Raw genomic sequence first — 27,993 nt, forward strand, 5'->3', positions numbered from 1 at the left:
CTTAGATATCTGGATTTACATCTTCTCTGTGTCCATCTGGTCATATAAACTTGTTGCCCTGAGTGGCAAAAACTGGCAAGAGCTGGTTAGCAGCAACTCCTTCACTTGGGAAGGAGCTTGGATCTGCCCTCAAGTTCACCACCCCCTATCATTCCCAGTACTGAGGCCAAGACTGCACCATTTACTGTGACTCCAGGGCCATGGATTTGTTTATAAGGGCGCCCTAGAGGAAACCAAGCATCATTATAACCGTGCATCCATCAAAATGTGAAAAAGAAAGTCTCAGAAGTGTCCCTTGCCCTAAATTATCTCCCCCCCTTCACAATTTCAATCTCAAAAATGAAACACCTTTGGTTTAGGTTTTACCTGGCACCAACGGAGCCTTGGAAAGGTGCCCACAGTGGGTCAGTGCTGGGGTCTGAAGTCCCACAGACTCATTCATTCCATCCCTACCATACTTGTTTGTCCCCACCCGCAAAATGGGGCGGTGACAGCTGCTTTCTCCTGTTTGTTGTGCACAGTATTGTACTCAGTGAGCAGGTCATTCAAGGTTAGTGACTGAAATGCAAATATTTCAAACTGATAAAAGGTGTTGTGGGCAGTGCAAGTGTGAAGTGAGAGAGTGGGGCCAAAGCAACTGCTGGAAAGCAGAAAAGCAAAAGGAAAAGGAAACGACTTAGGAGAGAGAAAAGTTGGGATACGCTCACTCCCACCTTCCTTCCACTTCTGCAATGAGAAAACCCCAGAGCGATGTATATCCCCTCGCTGTACTCCATTACCCAGATTGGGTTCTAATTCTGGTTTGGTCAAATGATTACCCTGTGTGATGGTGTCTTCCCAAACCTAAGAGGATAGAAATGCCCCAACAGTTAGTTACTGTTGTAGTTTAGATGAACTAAGATAAATACACATAAAAGCACTTTGGAAATCTGCAAAGCGTTATACACAGGTTAGGAGTTTTTGGGTCTTCTTTCAAAAAGTTTTTCTTCCAAACTCCATCCAAAAGCTTTTTGAGTTTCCCAAGGCTAAGACCCTCCCCTCGGTTTCGCAATGCCGCCCCTTCCTACACACCAAAGCCCGCGCCGCGTCAGGAGTCTTTTTTTTTCCCCCTGGCGAAGGCGGGGACTCGGGTGGTGCTGGCAGCCGGAGACGCCGGGCGCAGCTTGGGCTGCCCGCGCCTGGCCAGTCCCGCAGCGGCCCGGGTGGGTGTGCCCCGCGGGGTGTGCGCCCCCGGCTCAGGCCAAGCCCGCCGGCGAGAGGGCGTCCGAAGTGGTGAGCGCCCGGGACGACGAGGGTGCGCCAGCCTAGGGGAGCGCGCCCGGGACGGGGACTGTGCAGCCGGAGGCTGCGTGCGCCCCGAAGCCCGAGGCACAGTCGGCGCCCCGCGCAGGACTCCCCGCGGCTCAAGGTAAGGCGCTCGGCCACCCTGGCTCTGCCGGTACCGGCCCGGCGCGACCCGGGTCTTGGCCCTGGAGCTCGGCCGCCCCTCTCTGTCTCTGTCACCCGCCTCGTCCCTTGTAGGCGCCGCAGCCCCCGCTCCCCTAAAGCAGAGGCTGCGGCAGCCTGGGCCAACCAGGCGCCCCCGCCCGAGGTCCGAGACAGCGCGGGGAGGGGGCTGTCCAAGGGCAGGCGCCACTCGCCTTCCGCCCATCCGCTCCTCGCGCCCCTGTGTCGGGGACCGCGGAGATCGATGGGGATGGGGGAGGCCGCGGTGCCCTTGCGGCTCGGATGGTGCAGCCCCCGCCCAGCGCCTTCGAGCCCTGCGGTCAGGGATGCAGCGTGCCGGACTGGGGCGCCCTGCCGCCGGCTCCTTCTTGCACCTGGAATCGAGCTCTTAGCCTCCCTTCCGCAAAAGCTGGCCCCGTCTCCTGCCCTGGTACCCCTCGGCCCCTGGCTGAACTTTCCAGCGCTCCTGTAGGACCGCGACCTTGGGTGGAGGCAAGGGGGCCTCTTGGGGAGCCGGATGTGCTGGCCGCCGCCCCGCTGAGGTCGCTTTAACCCAGCCTGCACTCCGCTTGGTGAGATTCCCTCCCTCTCACCTCGCCCTTAAGGTCAAACTTTTGACCCCAAGTACTTTGAACCTGCCGAGTGGCCAGTTGCTTAGCATGGGACTTGGAAAGTCGAGCCCCATGGCCCCTACACTAGGTCTGAATTTGCACTTGCCCTGAGTGTCTGTCAGGGCTACACGAACCATAGATTTTGGTTGTCAGACGCCCTAGGGTTCTGGCTTGGAGGGTCAGGAGGAGGAGAGGCAGAGGAAGGAGACCGGTCCTCCTTCCGGGGGATGACCCGTTGAAGCAGGGCAAGATCTTGTTGACCAAGTAGGTTTGAGGAGGATCGGATGCATGCAGCCAGTGACCGATTGAGGCTTGGAGAGAAAGCATCTTAAACAGGGTTCCCAAGGATCCTCCTTGGTAAACCAAATGTGGGTTCTTTTAGAGTCTTTCAAGACAGGACACAGGAGAACACAGAGCTACATTTGGAACAGAGGCAACGTTCACTCTGATATTGCCTTTTCAAGTCCAATCTTCCTGCCCCTCTCCAAACCTCCTCTTCACTGGACCAAAGTGTGAGTTATGGGATATGTTAAAGGCAGTGAGAATGGGGAATGGCTCGTGGTCCACACCAGTTTATAATTCAATCAACATATACTTGCTCTGTGCCAGGCACCGGCAAGGAAGTAAGATACAGAAATGTCTGGTCTCATGGAGCTTGCGGTCCAGAGCCAAGAATAAAATCACTCAAATAAATATAGAATTAGAAACTGTGCTGAACTGGTTGAAAGGAAAGGATAGGTGCTATGAGAATCTGTGATACATACTGTAGTCATTCACTTGGAAGGCTGATACAATGTATGTATACATATAGCTGATTCACTTGGTTGTAGCCCAGAAAGTAACATAACACTGTAAAGCAACTATATTCCCATGAAAAAGAAGAAGACGTAACTGCTTGAAGAGGGTGGAAAGGACCTTCTTGGCAGAAGGAGCAGCATGTGAGAGAGCCCTGAGGCAAGTAGCGAAGTCCTTTAGATGGGCTAAAAGACTGTTGACCAAGTGATGACCTGGGGCCAAATGGGCATGTGCTTTATTTCTGAACCCCATCACCTGGGCCAGTCACTACCTTCCTTTCTCAGCTATAATCACCAGTGGTTGGAGTTGCCCAGTCTGGGAGAGAGGAAGAGACTGACATGCCGGTGCAGAAAAGGCATGGAGGGAGTGGGCTTCTCTCTTGCTGCCACTGGAGCTCTGGCCGGCCTGCCTCCTGCTTTCTGCAGCAAGACACGTGCTTCAGGCAGCTGGGCCCGCGCAGTGCCTTCTTCGCTGCAGATCAGGGTCTTCAATAATTCACTAACTCACGCCTTCATCAAAACTGCATTGAGTCTCTGAGTTGTGCCAGGCACTGTGCTGATTGCCATTTATAAGGAAGGGTCATGGAGGGGGAGTCATGCGTGCACTGACAACCGGCACCTTTGCAGACAGCCCATGCTCACTCAGGTTGCCAAGAGGCAGCAGTTCTTTCCTCTAGCTGTTCCCTGTTACTCACTGTGCTCACAAAGGACTAAGGCTTCTGCCAAAATTCATGAAGATTCATTCTGATCATGGTAGTTCATCCTAGACTTTTAAAACTAGAATGAACTCATTGGCTACAATGTAAAGTTTTTTAGGTTGATTTATATGGCATTTCCGAATCTGGACCCTCCTTGCCTCTCTAGCCTCATTTCTGGCTTCTATCTTTCCTTCCACCCACCTCTTCCCTCAGTGAGCATCTTCTTTGTCCTACTCACAATTATACTTCAGTTTCCGAAACAGTTGCTGCCCTTTTGATAAAATACTCTTCCTACTTGTTCACCCAGTGAACGCACACTCAACTTTCAATATCAACATTTAACCTAGGATTCCCCCAGGACTCTGAAGGCCTTTTCCCGACCAGAGTCAAATGCTCCCTCTTATTTGTTTCTTAAGCTTCTGTCACATTGAGCAGTAAAATGCTCTGAGCTTCGTAAAGACAGGACTTTCCTGTCATATTTGTGTCTCAAATACTGAAGACAGAGAAGGGCACGTAGAAGGTGCCCAGTAACTGCTTATTGGATGGAAACCATCTAGCCTAGTATTTCTTAACTTTTTATGGAAGGTGGGTGTTGAATGTTACATACACCTTTGAGATTCTGATGCAAATTATGGATCTGCTCTTCCAAATGCGTATAACCTAAAATGTCTTGCATACAACATCATGTGATTCATAACCCTCCTCCCCTCCTCATTGACCCCACTTTCCAGAACTTTGAACTTCGATTTTATAGGAAATGGAGGCCCACTGAGGGCCAGTAACATCCTGAGTACCTGTAGCTGGTCAGAAGTATGGACACACACCCCCATCCAGTCTTCACACACACCCCGTCATCCCTCCATCCCTCCACCTCCTGACTCTCAGGCCAGCGCCCCTTCCAGCTGTCTCTGCTTCTTGTAGTCAAGTAGCCTCTTTTTGTCCCTGGCCCCTTGTGAAGGCCGCTGCTCATAGCTGGAAGATGGATATCTTGGTTTTGCTTTAGTTCAGTAGCAGCCTAAGGTGTGACAGGGAGACAAATCTTGTTATGGGCAGAGTTGACAATTAGGAAGACAGATGGGCCATCTTGCTGGCCTGTTCACTGCCCTGCCTGCAATGTTATTACATCTATTTTAGCTGGAGGAGGGTCACGTGTACGCTACAGTTGTCTTCTGGGCTCTGGATTGAGCCATGTAGGCCAGGTTTGGAAACACTTTGGACAGGACTCTTGCGATCAGGGGCCCAGCTCTCCATCTTTTCAAAGGCTTCTTCTCCATACAGCTGGCTGGGGGAAGGCATGGAGGGAGTGGGGTTCTCTCTTGCTGCCACTGGAGCTCTGGCCTGCCTGCCTCCTGCTTTCTGCAGCAAGACACGTGCTTCAGGCATCTGCACCCATGTAATGCCTTCTTATCTGCAGATCAGGATCTTCATGATTCACTAATTCATGCATTCTTCAAAACTGCATCGAGTCTCTGCATTGTGCCAGGCACTGTGTTGACTGCAGTTTATAAGGAACGGTTGTGGAGGGTGAGCCAGTGATAGATGGTGCTGGGGAAAGAGGTAACCCTTCTAATTCAAACCTTTCCTCAGGGCATGTGGTAAGGAGGACAGTTAGGGCAGCTAAGAATGTGTTCACTTTTAAAACTCTGGTCTCACGCAAGTTAGGTCATCTCTGGGGCTACTAAGTTTTCTTAACTGTGAGATGGGTTTGATAACAGTCTTTTCTTGCTAATCTCTGGGCAGCTGTGTGGATACAGTTATCACATATTGAATGGCAGATACACTCACTTCTGTATGTGAGATAGGAGCAGTATGTGGGAAGATACAAACTTTCTGTCGCAGAGTATGTGGGAAGCTCCAGGACTGGAGCCTCGATCTACTGCTCTACTGATTTACAGCTCTGTGATTTTCAACTGCACTGATAACCTCTCTGTGCTTCAGAATGCTAATCATCCAGACCCAGAGTTTAGACTGTTTAGACTAGCTTTAGATAAATAATAATAAGCCTTTCTGTGAAGTTTCCAGTCTACATGGATAATATTTCAAAGTACGATTAAAGGGAAGAAGTGCCTTCCCAATGAAAATAGGATTGTCACAGTTTCCTAAGATTTCAAGTAGATGCTTAATGTGATGCGCATGCAGTTACAGACTGGTGGTGTCTGAAGAAGATGGCTGAAGGTTCCTTCTCCAAAGGAAAGAAGTCTGCTTTCAAAAGGAATGCCTCACTACCTTGCTGGGCCTCTGGGACCTGGGGCTTGCCCCTCACTTAGCTTTCTGGGGATAGAGGCACTGTGGGAAAAGACACAAATCCTGATTTCCTGATTCTCTTTCCCCACCCCATGTTTCCCCCAAAGTAAATAAAATTTATTGGCTGGGGATTATGTATGTATATATGTCTTTTTTTATGTTACTGTGGCTTTCCCTCCATTGTGTGGAAGGAACTTTGGTGTCTCTTTTGGTATGTTTATGTATTTCTAGCTTATTGCTTTGAGGTCAAGGGACAAGGGAGAGAGAATTATGACACTGGGGAACATTTGCCCCATGCAAAGATAAAAGAGCAGCCTTTGGTGCCCGTTCTCCTTCACAGCTTGGTTTCTGCCCAGAAGCCAGAGATGCCGGCTCTCAGTGAAATCGATTTGGATTTTCATAGCAGGGCACCAGACAGCAGGGCTGAGTGTTTCCAGGTGCTGTCTTCATTGGCTGGTCCTTAACACCCCACTGTCATCTGCCTTGGAAATATAGCCATCCTACAACTGGGGAAAGGTTTAAAAGACAAGAACTTCAAGCTGGGTGGTGGCTGAGTAGGGCCTACTGGGGTCAGGGTCTGTCCTTCTTAGGGCAGTACAGATGTGTAGCAGAAGGACATTTCAGCAATAATGGCTATGTTTTTTAAGAGATTGTTTTCATTTATCATTTGCGAGATTTTAAATAGATAAATAATAAAGGCTATCACCTCTCTCTTCCTCAGAAAAGGATTACTAGCCCTGTGGGCCCAAGCAAGTGACTCCTGTTGACTGAATTTCAGCTTCCTCATCTGTATTTGCTGTTGATGATACTGACTCAGGGCTATTCTGATACAGAAAAGAGATTCCCTTAAGCTGGTTCTAATGAAAAGAGTGAGGAACCATGAAATGCAGTATGATGTCTAAGCAGAGGCCTGGAAGGAGGTGTTGGGGGGGTGGTGTGGGGGGTGAGGTTCTGAGTTTGAGGTTATTCCCCTGGTGCTGTTGGTCACTGGCCTTCACTCTGAGTGCCATTGGCTCAACTCAGCCCCTGCGCCGCATCCGTCGCCCCCACCCTCCTCTCTCTATCACCCAATCCTCTCCTTTGTCTCTGAGTTCAAGTTTCAGGGAGAACCCTATTTTCTGAGCTTGAGTCTGTGAAAGCTAAGGCTTTCTTTCCAGGCAAGTCTCTGGTCAACTTTGGCCCATCAGCTGGGAAGGGAGGCCACAGGAGGGTCATATGTGCATAACTTGACCTTTTGAAGCAGGAAGGGCTGTGTGGGTAAAGATCCTTTGAGAAGGAGATGAAAACGAGCAGGAACTCAGGGATATACCCAGTACAGATACCTATTGAGTTATGAAGGCTCTAATAGAGATTCTTAACTTGGGGTTAAGAGCCTCAAGGGGCCCATCTGTGGACTTCAAAGGAGTCTGTGAACTTGGATGGGGAAAAAATATGGCATCTTTATTTAGCATTTTCTTCGATGATGAATGTAGGCAACAAAGCAGAGTATTTATAGTACCTGTGACATTGTCACCAGGAGAAATCACAGATATTTTCATATCGCCTTTCAGCTGCTGCAGATATCTGGAACTATGATTTATGTTCATCGCAGCCTTGAAATTATAGCAGTTATTACACCTGCTGCTAGAGCTTGTTATTTAATGCATTAATAAAGAACATATACTACTGTATTGCACACTCATTTTGTAAAAATTAATAGTTATATTTCATTTTAATTGGTTTCTTTGTGGTCAAGCTATGTATTTTATTTTATACATTTTAAAACATTCTGAGAAAGGATCCAGTAGGGTTAGTCAGTATGCTAATGAAGTCCGTGGCACAAAATAAGGTTAAGACCACCCCCTCATGGAAAGTCAGTAAGCTTTAGTTCCCAATTTCCCACCCTCCCCTGCCTTAACCTTTCATATACCCATCTATCTCTGTCTAATTAGTACAAGACGTTCTTGAGCAGCAGTAAATTTCATTTAATAGTTTGGCAAATTTGCAAAAGCACATAATTTGTGGTTTGGGTAGAAGGATTTAATATATATACAAAGATGAATTTACAAATTGCAGGCACACATGGGCAAGTAGTTCAGTAATTCCTATTAGCAGACCCACCAACCTGAGCTTTGATCACGAATCCCATGCAAACCTGTCCATTGAAGCAGTCACAGAATGGACAGTTATGTTCTTGAGAAGTTAAGGAGCTTGTGTAGATTAAGTGATGAATCACTCAATCAAATGCAAGCTAGGATTGTAGGAAGAAAGAGAAGCAGTGGGAAAGATAGCTTTGAAGTGGGTTCTGAAATGGCAGGAATAGAAGAAGGCTGAATGGAGGAGGGAGGGAGTCAATGAGGATGTGGGAGGACTGACCAGATGTTGATTTTGAGGAGGAAACCTGGAGGGAGGAGGGTCACTAGGAGCAACATTAGAATAGTGGTTGGTTTTTTTGCTATCTTTTATTGAATGCTTACCATGTGCCAGACACGATGCCAAGCCCTTTAAACAGAGCAGTGATTTAATCTTTACCAACTACTCGGTAAAGGATAATTGTTATCATTCCCATTGTATTGATGAGTAAAGTGAGGCTCCAAGAAGTTGAATACTTGCTCTAGGTCACAGGGGTATTAACTGGTGGAGCCTGGAGATTGGCACTTATCTGCCTGATTCTAGAATCCTGTGCCCTTAAAAACCGCTCTAGGCAACCATAGGAGAGTCTGTTTGGGAAAACTATGGTGCCAATTTGTTTTGGTAAGAAAGTGCTTACTATCCATTCCTGACTTCCCCACCCTTCCCTCTGGCCTCTTGCCCGTTCTCACACCTCCTTCCTTCCACTTTCCACCCTGAATCCACTCACAGGCACACATGCTCCAGGAGTGAGGACAGAATAAAAGTTAAGAGGAAAGCTGTGGGGTCAGGCAGAACTGTGTTCCAACTCTGGCTCTGTCACCTGGCTCTGACTGTGCCGACTGTTGGTTTTCCTGTCTGTGAAATGGGGGTAATTGTGTACCCTTCCTAAATTTGCATGTCTTCTCTCTAGTGCTTCTTTTTGGCTAAGTGCCTCCTCTCTCTGCTTACAGTGGGACATTGTCCCCATCTTCTTCACATATCGGCTGTTCTAGAAGGGCTTCCCTGAAACCCCCAAACCTGGTCTGTGGGCCACAGGCATCGCTTCTCTTAGTGGAGAATTCTTGAGTGTTACTTGGGTATATGCTCGCTTCCTCATCCTTGGTGCAGCATCTGGTGCAGAGTCCTTTTCAGTAGAGCCTTGATGAAAGCTAGTGAACGTTGTCCTTCAGTCCCCTTTTCAGCATCCCATTTCCCATCCTTCACTCTGGTTCTGGGTCCCATCACCCAGAGCTGGTCTTTAGGAAACCTCAGTGGTTACCTGGCCCACGCCCCTCTGCTTTCATACTGATGACTGGTGTGGGCAGGTTGCAGGCCCGGGAGTGTGGGCCTGAGCTGGAATGAGAACACAGACCTTTTACACCAGCACACTGCCTGGTCCTGACACTAATGCTAGAAGTGTCTCTTCCACCGTGGTGTGTGGGCATGCGTGCTTAGTCGCTTCAGTCGTGTCTGACTCTTTGTGACCCTATTGACTGTAGCCTGCCAGGCTCCTCTGTCACTGGGATTCTCCATGAAAGAATACTGGAGTGGATTGCCATTCCCTTCTTCAGGGGATCTTCCCGACCCAGGGATCGAACCCACGTCTCAAGTATCCTGCATTGGCAGACAGATTCTTTACCACTATTGCCACCAGGAAAGCCCTTCCATACTGGTAAGCAGGCTAATATTTTGGGGATGAGGGGACATTTGTGGAGCACCTGGAATCATTTGCTTCTGCAGTTGCTTACTTGCCCCACACTAGTCCCTGCCTCAGGCCTGGCCTTCTGACCTCATCTTCTCTCCCATTCTACACCCTTGCCCTGGGCTTTGCCAGCTGCTGAATGGAGCCCCGTGTTAGCCGGGCCTGTAGGTGGCCGCCTTCGGGTGATGCCTTGTGGTGCCAAAGGCTTTTGCTCTAAGAACTCTGCCCACTGGCAGAGCTGAGGCCCGAAATTCCTGGCATTAGAGTCATTTCATTCCTTTGGATTACTTTGTCTTCTCCAGAGAGCTATTGTTAAAATGCAAATATGTTACCCTGAAGGGTAACCAGTTACCCCACTACTGTGGCCCCTTGGAGGAGCAGAATGTCCCAGGGCTTTGGTTAAGTCACACTCTCCTTGGCCCTCAGTTTCTTATCTGTAAAATGGAGACAATAAGAGACTGCTTATGGGGTTACCCCAAGAATGAAATGAGATAGTACACCTAAAGCCCTGGACACATAATCAATAAAATTTGGGGGAGGGAGGTTGTTTTGTTTTGTTTTTTTAAGCAGTTAGGGTTATCTGTTTAGTTCTCTAGCTAAAGTTTCAGCTCTTATTTGTTTGGTTTTTAAAGTATTTTGTTTTAATGTAGTCTCCTTTCATTTTAAGATATTTTCCCCCTTTCTAATTATAAGAATGGTTTTGACCTTTATTTTCTTACTTTTAAAACAGGGTAAAAGATCCTACCTTATTGGTTTATTGAGGATTTACTGAGATAAAGTGCTGCCTGTGGATGCCAGGCCTGCTCAAGGCTCTCACTTAAACTGGAGGTGGCGTTGAAAGCCCCTGAGGGCTTGGGGAACTTCTGGGTGGGTCACTAGAGAGGAGATGGAGGAGAAAGGGGAAACCGGGGGACTCTGCTTCCTCTGCCCCAGCTGCCTGGATGTGGAGTCTGGATGGGAGGGCCCCTGGGAGAGGGTGGACCCTGTGACCTTTCCCCTCCCTGGATCAGAAGATCCTTTGCCTTCTAGGCATTTCTCTGAGGTCTTGCATTCCCAGGAGGAGTGGCATCCTTGGCCTCCCTCTGTGACTTGACTTTGGTGGAGTGGTGGTGAGGAGAGGTGAATTTATTTCCTTACCCCTCTTGTCTCACAGGGTGGTTTAAACTGAGTGGGTATCACTGGGAGGTATAAACTGCTTCTTTGAGAGGCAGTTGGGCTTCTGAGAACATCAACCCAGGTGAGATTCTCTGCAGTGTCTCTGGAGAGCAGGATAGTTCTCTTCCGGCTAGGGCAGGGAGAGGATCCAGGAGCAGAAGCAGCTTTGGCCCAGCCTCCTGGCCTGAGAATGAGGAGGGGTGAATGGGTGGGGGGCACAGGAGTCTCCCAGCAACTCCCAGAGCAGGGCGCCACACTTCCAGTGTTCTGGGAACAAAGATGGCCCTCTCCCCCTTGTCTGCCCTGGGCAGTGAGGATTGTCAGCCCTTCCCCGTGCACTGGCCTTCTCCAGTGTGCTTTCCTGCCAGCTTCTGGGGAAGGCTCATCCCCACTCTTAATCCATCAAACTCATCCCCACTCTCAATCCATCAAATCCATTATCCTTCCAAAGCAGAACCTGGCTGATGCAGAAAATCGCTTTCCCTCGAGCTGGAGGACAGGATTGAAAAGTGGAGGTGAATGCTGGTTCTTGGGACTCCGAAGCCAAGCAGCAACCTGCCACCTTGCCACCTGCCTGCCCCACTGTGGCAGTGGGAAAGAAGGGGCTGCAATGGGAGTCTTCCGCTTTGAGGCAGAGCACAAAAGAGCCAGCATCAATTCTAGCCCAGAAATGGGGCTTGCAGTTGTGAACTACCATTACGGCTCCCATGTGTTGGTGGTCTATGGGATGTTACTATCCTTTTTATTCTCTTTCCCTTTTTCCTCCTTCCCTCCATCATTCCTTCCCTCCCTTCCTTCCAGCCATCCAATAAATACTGATCACCTGCTCTGGGCTAGGTGAAGTGAAGTGAAGTGAAAGGTGCTCAGTCATGTCTGACTCTTTGTGACCCCTTGGGCTATAGAGTCCATAGGATTCTCCAGGCCAGAATACTGGAGTGGGTAGCCTATCCCTTCTCCAGGGGATCTCCCCAACCCAGGAATTGAACCGGAGTCTTCTGCATTGCAGGTGGATTCTTTACCAACTGAGCTATTAGGGAAGCCCTAAGTACCTGGGCTAGGTACTAGGCTGGATAAGAAGTTGCCAGTTCAATAGAGACAAAGAGTTAGCTAATGGCAGGACAGTTTGATGAGTGCCATGATGGATGTTCTTACAGGATGATCTTGGTACATAGAATTTGGGGGACGGGAACCCCTCCTGACTGGTGGGTGGAGAAGGGAAGATGCTGGTAGGTAAAGCATCTTGAGGGCTGAGTAGGAGTTACCAAATAGAGAAGGAAGGAGTAAGATTTTGTGTAGAGGGAGCAGAAGGAAGTCTAGAAGATGCACAGCTAGAGGATGTACAGAGAGCTCAAGATAGTCACTGATTCACTGAGTTTTGGTTCTCTCTCCTGTAAAATGAGAATAGCACCAAAGTCATAGCTGGCACACATCAAAAAAGTCCTTCCTTTCTTCCAATTTATTTTATTTTTTTACCAGAAAGATTTTACCATGTGGGGAAAATGGCAATGAGAGGCAAAACATTCTAAGTGCTGGAGTCGATGGAAATACGATGGCAGGATGTAGCATTTTGGAGGATGGGCATTATTAATTGAGATTGATATTTAAGATTGGCAACAGTTGGCACAATCTAGGCAGATCCTTGAAGAATGGGAAGGATGCTGCTAGAGAAGGCAGAGAAGGGCATGTTAATGAATTGGTACATGGTGAGCCAAAACACGGGGGTGTTCAGGCACAAGGTGAGGTGTGGGTGCACTTTTCAGGGCCAGAGCAGTTGAGGGTGAGGCTGGAAAAGTTTGATCTCTAACCAGTGGGTACATAGATGGTATCTGGTTTGCATGTGAGTTTTGTTGGATCTGCACAGTATTCCTTTTCTTTAAAAGATCAGATTTTACATAAATCCACATTCCTGACTTCTTTTGGAAAAAAAAAAAATCAGATCTGGCAACACTGGCCCCACGTGACAGCACCTAGCTGGAGGGTGAGTGGTGGACATTCAGGATGACAGCCTTCAATCACAGGTGGCATCTCCCGCTGGCCAGTTAGCTTGAAATCGCCCTCATTCCAGTCTTCAAACAGTATGTTCAGAAAGCTCCTAATAAAATGCATTACAAGGAAAGAGAAAGAAGCTAAGCTGTTGTAGTTCCTTACTAGATTAGGGAATGAATTTTACTCCTCCTTGGGTAAATTTTGGTTGTGGAGTAGCAGTTAGGTGGGGAAAATGCGATGCTTGATGCATGATGGCCTGAGAAGGAAGCTCTCGGAAGTGAAGGGTGGAAGTGGACCCCTGGAAAGATGGAGATAGTGGGGCCCTGGTGTGAGCCATTGTACCCACTCCTCTCAGTCGTGGCGAATTCTATCTTTGCTGGGGAAGGACACCAAAATGCTTGTCCTTGTCAAATATTTATTGCATTTTAAGACATTTGCTACCTTATTTTATTGATTTTAATCTTAAAAAAATTAGACTCTTGAAGGATAAGGTAAAATTTGTGTGGTTTTTTAAATTGGTAAAGAAAAAAAGTGGAAAAGAAAAAATTTCTCCTATTTTTTGAATAATATTTGGAGTGTGTGTATGTGAGTGGGTGGTTTTTATAATTAAAAGGCTCAATAAACTCTACTGTTATTGTTGTTATTTTTCAGTTGCTCAGTCATATCTGACTTTGCTTTTTAATTAATTATTTAAAATATTATACCAGTTAGTAGTAAACATTTGAAATAACGTAAAACCATACGAAGGAAAAAACTCCATAAACTGTCAAACAATGGTGGTTAGGACATATGGGAGAATTTGGAGTGTATTGTTCTAGACTTGGATGTGGCTATATATGAGGTATAAGCTTCCCTGGTGGCTTAGATGGGAAAGAATCTGCCTGCAAGTCAGGAGACCCAGGTTCAATCCCTGGGTTGGGAAGATCCCCTGGAGAAGGGAATGGCTATCCATTCCAGTATTCTTGCCTGGAGAATTCCACAGACAGAGGAGCCTGGCAGGCTGCAGTCCATGGGGTCTATTGTTCTAGACTTGGATGTGGTTATATATGAGCTATAGGTATGTCCTTGTATATATCTAGGTAAATGCTCACGCAGATATTTGGATAGAAATTTTTAATAAAAAGGTTTTTACATACTGTCCTGCTATGTGTTCCTCTTAAACCTCTCTCTTGAGCATGTTATAGGTCATTACATCACCTCCAGGCCTATGTAAGGAGAGCTCTGCAATGGAAAAGACCACTGGATAGCATGCGATAGTTTTGAGTCCCCTGCTGTGTTCCCCTGAACCTCACTCCTCTCCTCTATAATGGGGATAGTAATTCCTTCCTTCCAAGAATCGAATGAGGGTTAAATAGAATGCTAATGTACTCAGCACAGTTTATTGGATATTGGGTCACCAGAGCCCATTACACCATTGAGAAAATGTCTTTCATTCCCTGGATTCCTCATTCTCCACCCTTCACCCCCTTGGGAGGGAAGTGGTGGGGGGTTGGGAGAGATGAGGGTGAATCTGGGGCGAATTACAGCTTTTCTCAATGGAGTTTAAAATCCTCTTTTCAGTGCTGGGTAACATTAAAATCTCAAACAGTTCATTAGCAGATGCATTCCAGTTTTGTCTAGGAAGTTTTCTCTGGACTCATGTTTATTTATTCAGCTGCAGGAAAATTCCTGCAGCCAGGTATGTTGGTAGGAGGGTATGTCTGATAGGAAGGCTGTGCCCTGCGCCTGCCCTTCGTGGGGGTGTCCTTGCTAGTGGGGAGAGTCTGCCCCTCTTGGTACGAGGAGGATTCATACCTTGTCTTTGCAAATGGCATACCTGCTACTCGGTTCTCTTCTACTTCTCTCCTTCCCCTTCCAGCATTAGATTACCATATTCTCTTTCCTTTGTGTAACATATCATTAACAAAGACTTCTTACTTCTAATATTTCATGAACCCTCTGGCAAGTAATAAATTTAGGTCCGTATAATGTGACAAATGAAGCAGTGGAGGCCCAGAGGAGCTGTGACATGACTCAAGCTCACACAGCAGAAATTGGACAGATCGGGATTTCTTGGCTTGCAATCCAAGCTAGTCGTGCTGTATCATGTTGCCTGCTTGTCTAATTGTTGGCAGGAAGCTCCTGAAAGGTGGGGGCTGCAGGAGGTGCTCTCATCCTGGCCAGTGGGGAAGACTCTTTGGAATGCATGCAGTTGTGGGCCTTAGTGTACTGGGAGGGACTGGTGAGAGCAGATGAAGGGGACAGGTTTGGAGGTCACCCCAAGGTCAGTGGAGGCCGGGAGCTGGCGGGTTGAGAATAGCCTGGTGCAGAGCCTGGATGCCGAAAGGGAGGCTGGCCGTTGTGGTCACTTGCAGGTCTGTGGGCTTTTCCAACCTGATGCAGTCTCATTTTGGGTATTTGACCCTTTTTTTTTCTCAGTCAGTAGCACACCATAAAATCCTCTTGCACATTCCACAGAGGATCCCTTTCCTAATTTAGCTCACATCTCCTGGGCCCTCTATTCCCATATCCAACAGATCAAAACTTATCAGTTCTGTTTCCCATTCTTTCTGAGAATAGCTGAGAGAGATCTTCAGATAACCTCATTTGCTTCAATGAGAGTACTGGCTGGTTCCATCTATATAGCTGTGTTTAGTATCAGAGTAGCCTTATAGACCAGCTCTTCCCAATAGAAATATAATGCAAGTCACATTTAAAATATGCTAGTAGCATATTAAATAAAATAAAAAGGAAACAGGTGACATTAATTTTAATAATATATTTTTATTTAACCTAATACATCCAAAATATCATTACTTTAATATGTAATCAATAGCGAAAATTTAATGAGATATTTTACATTTGTTTTCTCATCTTAAGTGCACATTTTACCCTCACTTACTTTAATATGTAATCAATAGCAAAAAATTAATGAGATATTTACATTTGTTTTCTCATCTTAAATGTGCATTTTACATTCACATCACATTTTAATTCAGTCTGTTAAGTGCTAGTTGCTCAGTCATGTCCAACTCTTTGCGACCCCATGAACTGTAGCCCTCCAGGCTTCTCTGTCTATGGGATTCTCCAAGCAAGAATACTGGAGTGGATTGCCATTCCCTTCTACAGAGGATCTTCCCAATCCAGGGATCGAACACGGGTCTCCTTCATTGCAGGCAGATTCTTTACTGTTTGAGCTACAGGAAAGTTTTTTAGTTCAGACTAGCCACTTTTCAAATGCTCAGTAGCCACATGTAGTTTGTGGCTATGGTTTTGTCAGGTGTAGTTATGAGGCTTCATTCACTATTAAACCAAGAATGCTTATTTTGTGATGGGTAGTGGGGTGCTTCTGGGCACGGCCCTATCTCTCCTGCATTCCACTGAAGTAGTGAAGAATAGCCCCACCTGCTGCTTCTACCCTCTTGTCAACTCCGGGCACCTTCCCCTGCTTTGCTGACACTGAGCTCATGGCTTTTCTCAAGACTCAGCAACTTTGGGTTTCTAGGATGCAAGCCACACTGGTTCTTCTTTCTCCCCTGCTCCTCACCGGACTTTTCCCACATTCCTCTCCTGCACACTTTTGCTCTTCACTCCCACCACCTCTGTAACCATCACACCAATCATACCAATACGGATGACTCTCGAATCTACACTCTCGTCTTCAAGCTTCTCCCCTGCTCCAGACCCACCTTTTCTACTGCCTGCTGGGTCATCCTTGCAGGATAAACCCTTCTCTTTGGGTGAACACACTAGGTGGACACATTCGTTCCTGAAGACAAATGGTCCAGCCTCCAAATGGACCATTTGGAGGTTAACAAATGGACCATTAACAAATGGTTAAGTAGCTTCAGTCGTGTTGACTCTTTGCAACCCCATGGACTGTAGCCAGCCAGGCTCCTCTGTCCATGGGATTCTCCAGGCAAGAATAGTGGAGTGGGGTGGCCATTCCCTTCTCAGGTGGATCTTCCTGACCCAGGGATTGAACCAGCGTCTTCTGCATTGACAGGCAGCTTCTTTACCACTCACGCCACCTGGGAAGCCCAGGCATTTGCTATACTTCATCCCAACTCATCTGTACAACCCTGTAAGGAGGAAGTTGCGGGTATCTGCTTTTGTTTTTGTTTTTCTGTTTTCTGTTTGTGGACACTGGGGCTAGCGGAGCTTAGGGAATTTGCTGAACATGTGCTGGTAAGTGGCAGAGCTGGGAATCGAACTCAAGCCTGCCTTATTCTAAAGCCCACATTCCTGATCTTTATACTCTCCTGCCTCTAGCAGTTCCAGCACTGGGCTATGCTGTTTTCAGAAGTGAGTGTGTACTGTGTATGTAGATACTCATCCTTAGAAGAACACATCCTTCTGTGCCTATGTTGCTTGCGTGTTGTTGTTCTGCCTGCTGTTATCCAGGCTCATCGCTGGTTTATTTCCGAGTCTGCGCCTTAACCTTTAGTGTTAGCACTTGAAAACCATCACTGAGACCAAGTCCCCTTCTGTGAAGTGTCAGAGCCTAGAAATAGGAAAGTGAAAACATCTTCCAAGAGGTTATCTGTTTCCCTTTCTGAAATCTTAGGCTCCTCAGCTGTAAAATGAGAGAGTTGCTTCAGTTAATTGCAAGAGCTTGTCCTGCTCTTATGCTCCATGAATCCGTTTCATGGTTCTGCTTCCCAGGGGCTGACTGTGTGCTCAGCACACGATGGATGCTGTGGGCTGTGCAGAGAGAGCCCAGAGACATCGCCCCAGCTGTCAAGGAGTCGACAAAACTATTCTGAAGACAAGCCAACATTCAGGAAACTGCCAGCAGTATAAGACATTATGTAATTATGCCTGCAATCTCAGATTATATACATTTGTGATGGTTCAATAAAGGAGAAGAAAAGCGGCTGTTCTCTTAAAAGAAAAAAGAATACATACATAAAAGGAGCAGTTAGTGGAAAGCATGAAGTCTGGCCAGCCTGCTCGTCACATTTGCTCCTCTCTCTTCCCTCTTGAAATCATTCTATAAATATTTACTGTCTACTAATGGGCCAGGCTCCGGGGACACACACTCTCCCTCACTGTAGCTGGAGTTGTATCTCAAACCCAGCCTTTATCTGGTTTCTTCCCTGCAGAAGACCCTTTGCAGGTTTCCAACTCTCTAACAGAATGAAATGAGCTGACCTCCAGCTCTGCCTTCTTCCTTCTGGGCCCCTCACACCTGCACGTTAGGCACGGGGCACTAGTCATTCCTCAAGCCCACTGTACCTGTTTTCATCCCTGGGATAGAGGGCTGCTTTCCCAGCCTGCCTGGTGAACTTCTATTCATCCTTCAAAACCCAGCTGAGATACCACACTGTGATGCTTTCGTGGTCCTCCATCATGCCTTTGCCCACTGCTGTGACGCCATATGTCTTTGTTTAGGTCTTCATCTCTTGTTTTGAACCATGAGTTCCTTAAAGGGTATTTATTCCCTGTCTTCTTCATCAGTGACTCCACAGAACCTAGCCCTGGGCCTTTAGAATAGTTTCTGATCAGTGGCTAATTGAACATCATTCATAGAGGCTGGTGTTTGAACAGGAAGCTTCCCTTTCCTTCTCTCGAGCTGCTGGGCTGTTTAACTCCATGCCTCGTGGCCTGCGAAGCAGACTGGATGGTTGAGAAAGCATCATGACTTCCTGTCTCCACACAGTAGTGGGGACACCCCACCACAAGAGCCTCACTGTAGCCCTGGAGGGGGACTTTCAAAGGCGGCAGCTGCTGACACCACACCCAGCAGGGGGCTGTGGTGAAGGAGGCATTTGTGTTGGGCTTGGCAGGCAGGGGGCTTTGTGCTCCAGAGCACAAGTGGGTAAGTATGTCGGGCAGGCTCCGGGCTGCACACGCCCGCCCAGGGCCTGGGCCTCTAACGCCTCCTGCCCTGGGAAGAAAAGGAGGCATTGTGTGCGCTGGCTGCCCTCCAAGGGAAATATTCCTGTTGTTCTATTTTGAACTGCTCCCCTTTTAAAGGGGAAAAGTCCAGAAGTGAAAATCTCTCTCCACTCTAACACATCCTGTCTACCAATTCCAAATCAGTTGCTGCCTTTGAAATATTAATTCGTCCATTGATTGATTCATGTCACTCTGACATCTTCAGGGAGCACGGTGATGGGTCATCTGTGTCCTGGGCATGGGAGACACAGTCCTCATCCCTTTGAGGCTCTATTCCTGATTGAAGTGAAGTGTTAGTTGCTCAGTCGTGTCTAACTCCTTGTAACCCCATGGACTGTAGCCCTCAGGCTCCTCTGTGGGATTTCCCAGGCAAGAATACTGGAGTGGGTTGCCATTTCCTTCTCCAGGGGATCTTCCCGACCCAGAGATTGAACCTGGGTCTCCTGTAATGCAGGCAGATTCTTTACTGTCTCAGCCACCTGGGAAGCAAGTTCCTGATTGCTGGGTGTCCACATCCTTGTGAAGCCCAGCCCCGCTCCTTCTCTGGGGCCTGATGTCCCTCTGCAGCTCATCACTCCCATTTCGAGGATTCTGTCTGCCCTGCCTGTCTGCCCACTCTGCCACCTAGTCCTGCATAGTATCACCCCCTAGAGGTACATGATTTCAGCTCACCACTCTTCCCTCCATTTAGGCCTTGCAGGCAGGTGTGGACAGAACCATGACTCAGTCTGGGCATAGAAACTTAGCAGGAAGACCTGATTTAGCCTTAGTTCTGCCTCTCACTGTCTTTTTGAGCTGGACCAAGTTCCTCAGGCTCTCTGGACTTCAGCTTCCTAATCTGCAGAACAGGACAAACGACACCTGACCTTGTACACAGAGCCGTCGGGGAGGAGGAAGTGGTATGGTGCTGCTGGCACAGGGCCTGTCCTGCCACATGGCAGCTCTCGGTGAATAATAACCAAACAGGGAACAACTACTGAGAACTTACTAGTCCCTTCCTTCCCTTGGGCGCCACAGCAACCATGGCTTATGTTGGAGTGTTTTCTGCCTGCTAATGCTGTGTTAAGTCCAGCCACGTCGCCATCAGACCATCAGCCTCTAAGGAGTGTGTTACTTTCTGTGGCCTTTCACAGCCGAGGAAACTGGCTCTGAGATAGAGTGACATGGCCAAGGTCACACAACTTGCAAGCATGAAGCGAAGAATGGTGCCGAGGTCTGTTGGATCCCTTCCCATCCCTTCCCAAGCAGACAGACGCCCATCACAGGCTGGCTTCTTGGTGCTGGGATCTGCAGCATCAGCATCTTTTGAGAGCGTGTTGGAAATGCAGACTCTCAGGCCCTACCCCACCCACAATGACTCAGCATCTGCATTTTATTAAGATCTATCGGTGTTGGATGTGCGTGATGCAGTTTGAGAAGCACTGAATTGAGTCCCAAAGTGTTTTTTTTTTTAAAGTAAGTTAGAGCAGGACTTCTCAAACTATAGAGTGCCTAACGACCACCTGGAGGGCTTGTAAAACATTGATTTCTGTCCCAGAGATCCTGATTTTTGTATTCATTGTTTGTTCATGTCTTAAAAAAATTTTTTTTTATTGGAATACAGTTGCTTGGCAATGCTATGCCAGTTTCTCCTGTACAGCACAGTGAATCGGCCACATGTACACACAAATTGCTTCCCTTTCGGATTTCCTTCCCATTTAGGTCATGGAACATTGGGTAGAGTTCACTGTGCTATACAGTAGATTCTCACTGGTTATCTATTTTATACATAATATTGATAGTGTATATACACTGGTCCCAATACGCCAGTTCATCTCACCACCCCCCCCCCCCCCACTTCTCCCTTGGAATTCATATGTTTGTTCTCTATGTCTGTGTCTCTTTTTCTTTGGAAATAAAACTATCTATACCATTTTTCTATATTCCACATACATGTGTGTTAATATATGATTCTTGTTTTTCTGACTTGCTTCACTCTGTACAGACTAGGTCCATCCGTGTCTCTGCAAATGACTCAATTTCATCCCTTTTGAAGGTGGAGTAATATTCCATTGTATATATGTACCACATCTTTATCTGTTCCTCTCTGGATGAACATTTCAATTGCTTCCATGTCCTGACTATGGTAAATAGTGCTGCAGTGAAGATTGGGGTGCAAAGTGCCTGAGTCTTTTTGACTTATGGGTTTCTCTGGGTATTCGCTCCATTCTTATCTATTGCCTTCACTTCGTGGGTTCCTCACAATAGGTGTAGTGGATGTGAGTAGGATCCAGGCAAACTTCTGGCTCACGTCTTGGCCCAAGGCTGCTCCTGGTTTATGTATGTGGAGGCATTAAAGGGAATCTGGGCTGGACTTGGGTCCTGCACTGAGTCTTTGGCAGCAGCATCCCAATGCTTTGGAGGGAACCGTTCCACTCTCAGGAAGGGCATTTCTCTCCTGAGTTATATGAGGCAGGAGCTGTGGAGCCCTGCAGCAGCCACATCACCCCCACCCTTGTGAACAAAAAGGAAATTAATTTGTAACCTAAAACTCTGAAAATACATGTTTGTAATGGAAATTTTGACAGAGCAATAGATATGCAAACAGCATTTTCTCTAAAATTGACATCTGTGTAACTTGACTGCTGCTATCTGATTAAATGGCAATTAAATGTTTCAAGACTCCTTGGAACTTTCAAAGATTATTTGAAAAGTAATTGTATTGTATTGATTAAATAATTTTAAGTTAAGCAGAAAGTCACTGCATTTCTTAGTCTATTCCTTTGCAAATACATGCATCTTATTTATAGACCTATTGCATGTCCCCCAAATGTTGTTTATATGTTAATAATCATCCAATATTTAATGAGTATGAGTGGTGATGGAATTAAACGGTAAATTCGTTCCTTTGCTAAATCCTGTCTTGTTCCTTCTCTTTCTATTCTGACTCCACCGGCAACTCACTTCACAGACAACTGTAGAACTAAAACCTGAAAGGCAGAGAACACTGCGGTTAAGAGCTTCGTCTCTAAAGTGAGACATACCTCAATTTGAATTCCAACCTGCAGCTTACTAGCTTTATGTTCTGAGCCTATCATTTGTGAAAAGGATATAATAGCACCTACCAAATATGGTCATTGTGAAATTGAACATTATCATTGTACAACATTGGACAGTGTCTGGCTAACAATAATTTTATTATTATAACAATAGGAGTAGTGATTATTATGATGATGATGCCTCAGTTTTTGAATCTGTAAAATGGATGTGACAGGGAATTAAGAATGTAAATGCATGAGTATTCAAAGCTTCTTTGCCCATAGAGCCTTCAAGTAATTCCCTTCTAAGAAAACTTCTGGCATAGCTTGCTTGGCTCTTGCCCCTCCATTATTATGCCAACTGGGGTCATCCAGTGATGAGAATCTCTGGACAAATGGAGCCAATATTAGGACTGTGACAAGGAGAGAGAGAGATGGTAGAGGATGGGAGAGTGGATGCCAGAGGTGAGGGAGGGGAGGGAGGGAAGAGCCAGGTGGAGAGTTTGCTAAGGGATGCTGGGGAACAGAGCACACGGCTGCTAGAGCAGTTGCTTCGCTGGAAATAGATACTGAGAACAGCAGAGACAGGAAAGAAAAACTTTAAGACTTTGGCTTTGTGCTAAGAATGCACTTCCCCTTTCATGTTTTCTCTAGAGACTGCAGTGAAGCTTTGGACTGCCTCCAATTTGTTTTTTTTCTACTTAACTGCTGTTTCTTTGAATACGTCCCGAGCTGAGGCCGGGCCATGAGGTGGCCATCTTTACTTCATTTACAGGGGAGTTGAGCTAGTACCATTCCAGGGCTGAATGAGGATGGTTCGAGGACCCAGTACACAAGATGTGCCTAATTGCCAGTGGCAACTATTTCCATTGCTGTGCATCACACTTTGCCTGAGCCCAGAGGCTGTAAGCAAAGGTCACCAATAGGAGTAAGAGCCGTTCACCTGCTCAATTTACCCACATCGGTGCATTATCCTCTGTTTAAACTGGGGACACCAGCCACATTGTTTGTTTTCAAAGAAACCATCAATGTGGTGTCCTACAATGCTACACTGCAGACCAGGGCTATTAGCACGAGGTTTATAAAGGAAAGCAGGAGGCTAGGAGGCAGAATCTGACCTTGGCCTTGCTGTGTGGTATGGGCAACTCCTTGAGCTGCATTTTCCCCATTAGTAAATGCAGATAGGTCCAAGGTCCTGTGTTGTGTGTCTCACCTTCAGGTGCAGACAACAGTAGATCATCAGAAGGACTAATTGCACACTCCACCACCTGCATTGCTCTGAGCTAGTGCCCTAAAGGAGACCCAAAAGTATAAAAGAGGGGCCTCAATTGGGAAAAAAAAAAAAACCCTAAAATCTGACTGAAAGAAGAAATGTGAACATCTTTGTGTTTTTTTTTTTTTTTAAATTGGAGTTACCTAATCAAAGTCCAATCAGTCCATTCTAAAGGAAATCAGTCTTGAATATTTGTTGGAAGGACTGATACTGAAGGTGAAACTCCAAAACTTTGGCCACCTGATGTGAAGAACTGACTCATTTGAAAAGACCCTGATGCTGGGAAAGATTGAAGGTGGGAGGAGAAGGGGACGACAGAGGATGAGGTGGTTGGGTGGCATCACTGACTCAATGGACGTGAGTTTGAGTAAACTCCGGGAGTTGGTGATGGACAGGGAGGCCTGGTGTGCTGTGGTCCATGCAAAGGGTCGGTCATGACTGAGTGACTGAGCTGATCTGAACTGAATGGAAGTCTGGGCTTCCCTGCTGGCTCAGATGGTAAAGAATTCACCTGCAATGCAGGAGACCCACACTCAATCCCTGGGCTGGGAGGATCCCCTGGAGAAGGGAATGGCAACCCACTCCAGTATTCTTGCCTAGAGAATTCCTTGGACAGAGGAGCCTGGTGGACTGCAGTCCATGGGGTCTCAAAGAGTCAGACACAACTGAGCGACTAACACTTTCACTTTCAGTGAAATTCTACCTGTCATATGCTCCCAATGTGTAACCATTTTGTGACACCTTTGAGCTGCTGTGGGGTGATACAAACAGTGGATGTCAGTTCTGAAAACACCTTTCCTTAGTGACTTTAAAACAAAACACATCAAAACAAAACCTAAACCAGAAGAGCGTAAAACCTTACTTTGTATTGCCATGTGGCGCACTGGCAATGAACCAATCACCAAGGAAAGTTGAGGTCGATAGAAGTTTCTTGAGCCCTTCTCTCACTGCCTCTCTCTGGTTCATCTTTAATGATGCCCAGCCTGTCTTCAGCCACATGCTACTGAGGTTAAATGCTCATCACCCTTGTCTGATCCACATCACAGGTGCCCGCTCCTTTTGTGACTGTGTTAGCTAGAGGGCCAGGCGGGACCTTGTGAAATAATAATAAAAAGCCTTCCAACTTGCCTGAAAAGTTTGGAAACATCTCTGGCTTCACCTGGGTATCTGGAGATGACTTATCAGTTTCAGTTTTGTTTAACAGACTTCCTTGTGCCAAGAAAAATCTTCCTCCCAACCTAGAAGGCAGATGCCGCAGCCCACACGAGCCCTCAAGTGTCTGCACCTGCAGCCGTGTTCTGAAGCCAGCCTGATGCCTGTGAAGTCTTCCGCTGGACCCTGATCAAGACCGTGATGCTGGGAGTTGGGGCTGCCCAAAGAGGGTATTTCAGGGGCACCCTACTGCAGAGGGTGCACATGTGCTTACTCTTAGGATGCTTTCACTGAAGGGACCCAGGAGGGAGGAGATGAGGCTGAATTCCTTGATTTACTCCCAGTTGTGGTTCCAAGCTCTTTGGATTGTGGCCCAGTTTGGCCAAGCAAAAAACCTGGTGGCCCACTGAGCCCGCTGATTCTCACTTTTGGGTGAGAAAGAATTTGGTAATAAAGGACAAGGGGGAAGAGAAAAATCATCGACATGGTCATGCAGTAAATCCTCAGGACAAAACAATCAGCAGGAACTCTGAAGAGCAATTCTCCAAGTAATGTAAATTAATGGAATAGAACAATTAAAAACCCAGCCAACGCTGATGCCTCATTATAGCAGTCAAGGGTCACAGTTGCAAACAAGAGAACTGATTCTAGCAAGTTTACGTCAAAGAGGAATTTATTAGAGGATGTCAAGTCACTCCGCCACCCTCCCCAGAACTGCTTGCCTTCAGCCCTTGATTTTCCAGGGCACTTTCTTCTAAGCTGAGGCCTGGCCTGGGTGCCTCTGCATGTTGAGCGCAGGTCTCACAATGGGCTCCTAGCTGTAAAAGAGGCTGGCACTGTAAATTCTGTGTTCTACCTTGAAGACGTGGAACTCCTAAGGAAGGAAACAACCCAGACATAGGAAGGGTGTTCACATGGTGCTGGGTAGGCAAAAAAAACACGGCAAATATCTTTTGCAGTAAGAACAAAGCACCCTTCCTGAAAACTGCAGGATTTCCAGCTCTTTGCCTGCACGTGTACACCCTAGTTCTGCAGTATTGTTTACTGATGGATGGAGGTCATACTCTTTTGTAGAACAGAGAATTAATATTGTCAGTAAACTCTTCTAATAAACTAATTTTCATGTATGAATGCCAAGGTTTATTAATTCTCAATAATTCATTATGTTCCTAATTCCATATAAAAATGAAATCCCATGTATGAAATTTCCTTTGAGGGTAATGAAAATGTTCTAAAATTTGATTGTGGACTTTTCAATAATGAGTCCTGGGAATGTTTGAATATTCAAATTCCTAAGATTAAAACCTTTATCTTAAGCCTCAAAATGGTTCAAAATGACCTCAGAATGGTTCAAAATCCTAAATTTAAGAGCTAAAACTATATAGCTCTTAGAAGAAAACATTGAGGAAAATTTCTATGGCAGTGAATTTGGCAATAATTTCCTGGACATGATACCAAAGCACAGGCAACAAAAGACTGTATAGATAAATTGGACTTTATAACCTTTTTACATCAAAGAACACTGTCAACAAAGCAAAAAGACATCCTACAGAATGGAAGAAAATATTTGCAAATCACATATCTGATAATGGGTTAATGATATTAGTGATACTAACCCATTACCAGATATGTGATAAAGAACTCTGACAACAAAAACAAACAACCCAATTAAAAAATGGACAAAGGACTTGGAATAGACATTTCTCCAATGAAGATATACCAATGGTCAATAAGGACATGAAAAGATGCTCAATAATCATTAGTCATTAGGGAAATACAAATCAAAACCACAATGAGTTAACACTACACACCTACTATACTTACTAGGATTCCTATAATGATTTTTTTAGTTGAAAAAAAAACATGTTGGTGAAGATATGGAGAAACTGGAACCTTTATGTGTTTCTGGTGGGAATGTAAAATGGTGTAGCTGTTTTGGAAATACTTTGGCAGTTACTCAAAATTTAAACAAAGAATTAACATATAACCCAGTAATTTCATTCCTAGGTATATATCCAAAATAAATGAAAGCAGGAACTTGAACAAATACTTGTATACCAGTGTTCACGGCAGCATTACTCACAATAGCCAAAAGATGGAAACAACGCAAGTGTCAACTGATAGATGAATGGATAAACAAGGTGTGGTATGTACATGTGATGGAATATTACTTGATCATCAAAAGAAATGAAATTCTGATATATGCTGCAACTTGGATGGGCCTTGAAAACATGCTAAATGAAATAAGCCAGACATAGAAGGACAAATACTACATAATTCCACTTACAGAAGGTACCTAGAATAGGCAAGTTTATAGAGACAGAAAGTAGAATGGGTCTTATCAGGGCTGGAAGCAAGAGGGAATGGGGAGTTATTGTTTAATAGGTTATAGATTTCATGTTGGAGATGATGAAAAAGTTTGGGTTATAGATAGTAGTGATGATTACAGAGCATTGTGAATGCCACTGAATTCTACATTTACAGATGGTTAAAACAGTAAATTTTATGGTATGTATTAACATATTTTGGGCTTCCCTGATAACTTAGTTGGTAAAGAATCTGTCTGCAATGCAGGAGACCCCAGTTCGATTCCTGGGTTGGAGATGTGCTGGAGAAGGGATAGGCTACCCACTCCAGTATCCTTGGGCTTCCCTTGTGGGTCATCTGGTAAAGAATCCGTCTGTAATGTGGGAGACCTGGGTTTGATCCCTGGGTTGAGAAGATCCCCTGGAGAAGAGAAAGGCTACCCACTCCAGTTTTCTGGCCTAGAGAATTCCATGGACTGTATGTCCATGGAGTCCCAAAGAGTCAGACACAACTGAGTGACTAAGCACACACACAACATATTTTACCATGGGCTCCCCTAGTGGCTAAAGTGGTAAAGAATCCACTTGCCAACGCAGGAGATGTGGGTTTGAACCCTGGGTCGAAAAGATCCCCTGGAGAAGGAAATGGCAACCCACTCCAGTATTCTTGCCTGGAGAATTCCATGAATAGAAGAGCCTGGTGGGCTACATACAGTCCATGGGGTTCCAAAAGAGTCAGACATGACTTAACGACTAAATAACAGTATTTTATCACAATTAAAAATATTAGGTTGTGGCAATGTTTCCACAACTCTGAGTATGCTACAGCTATTATATAGCTTTTATTGGTAAATTGTATGGTATGTAGATTATATCTAAATAAATCTATTAAAAAATCCTTTCCAGCTCTGGCAGTCTCTATGATGTATCCATTAATCTGTTTATTTATTCATTAATTCAACACATTTTTGTTGCGTTCCTGCCGTTCCAGCTGTTAGGAGTAGGGAGATAAATAAAATAAATGCAATTCCTGGCCTTTCCTTGCTTAAAACACTGTGGGTTTTAAAAAGTAATCATAGCTAACATTTATTGAGTGTTCACTAAATCTTGAGCATTGGCAAAAGCACTTAAATATACCTTATCTCATACGGTTCTCCCAGCTGTGTACTGAACTGGGCTCTTCTTGAATAAGGAAATTTGCTCAAGATCACACAATCAGAATTTGAACCTGGTCTATCTTACCTTGAAATCCTTGCTCTTAACCATTCATCACCACATGTGGCAGCTGGGTTCCAGCACCTGAAATTGGGGTATTCCCTGGAGAGCTGCCCATAGGCCTGTCTGACAGTCTGGCTGATCTGGGTAGCATTGCAGGGAGGGTTAAACTTAGAGATGAAATGATCTCTAGGAGGAAGTGGGTTTGGAAAATAAGGCCTAAGTCCGTGGAATCTTGCACAACCATTTACAGTAATCACTATAAATCGGGTATCACTGTATTTTCTAAATGTTACATGATAAAATTTTAAATACAAAATCAAATTCATAATTAAATTTGCATCGTTATGTTAATAGATAATATATTTATTATTTATTAAACACAGACTATATACCAGCCTCCAAGTTGTTGACCATCTTATT

General features: G+C 45.9%; 1 protein-coding gene across 2 annotated transcripts in view; it reads left to right on the forward strand.

Annotated features, from left to right (window-relative positions):
* Window positions 1–1,140: 1,140 nt before the first annotated feature.
* KANK4 (KN motif and ankyrin repeat domains 4) overlaps window positions 1,141–27,993 on the forward strand; it is a 69,974-nt gene continuing 43,121 nt past the window's right edge. For both annotated transcript variants that reach the window (XM_070468058.1, XM_070468060.1), the window contains exon 1: window positions 1,141–1,408. The gene's annotated coding sequence lies outside the window, so the exon portion shown is untranslated. The remainder of the gene's footprint in view (window positions 1,409–27,993) is intronic.

Source organism: Odocoileus virginianus, chromosome 5, assembly GCF_023699985.2.
Source record: "Odocoileus virginianus isolate 20LAN1187 ecotype Illinois chromosome 5, Ovbor_1.2, whole genome shotgun sequence".
NCBI classification, from domain to species: Eukaryota; Metazoa; Chordata; class Mammalia; order Artiodactyla; family Cervidae; genus Odocoileus; species Odocoileus virginianus.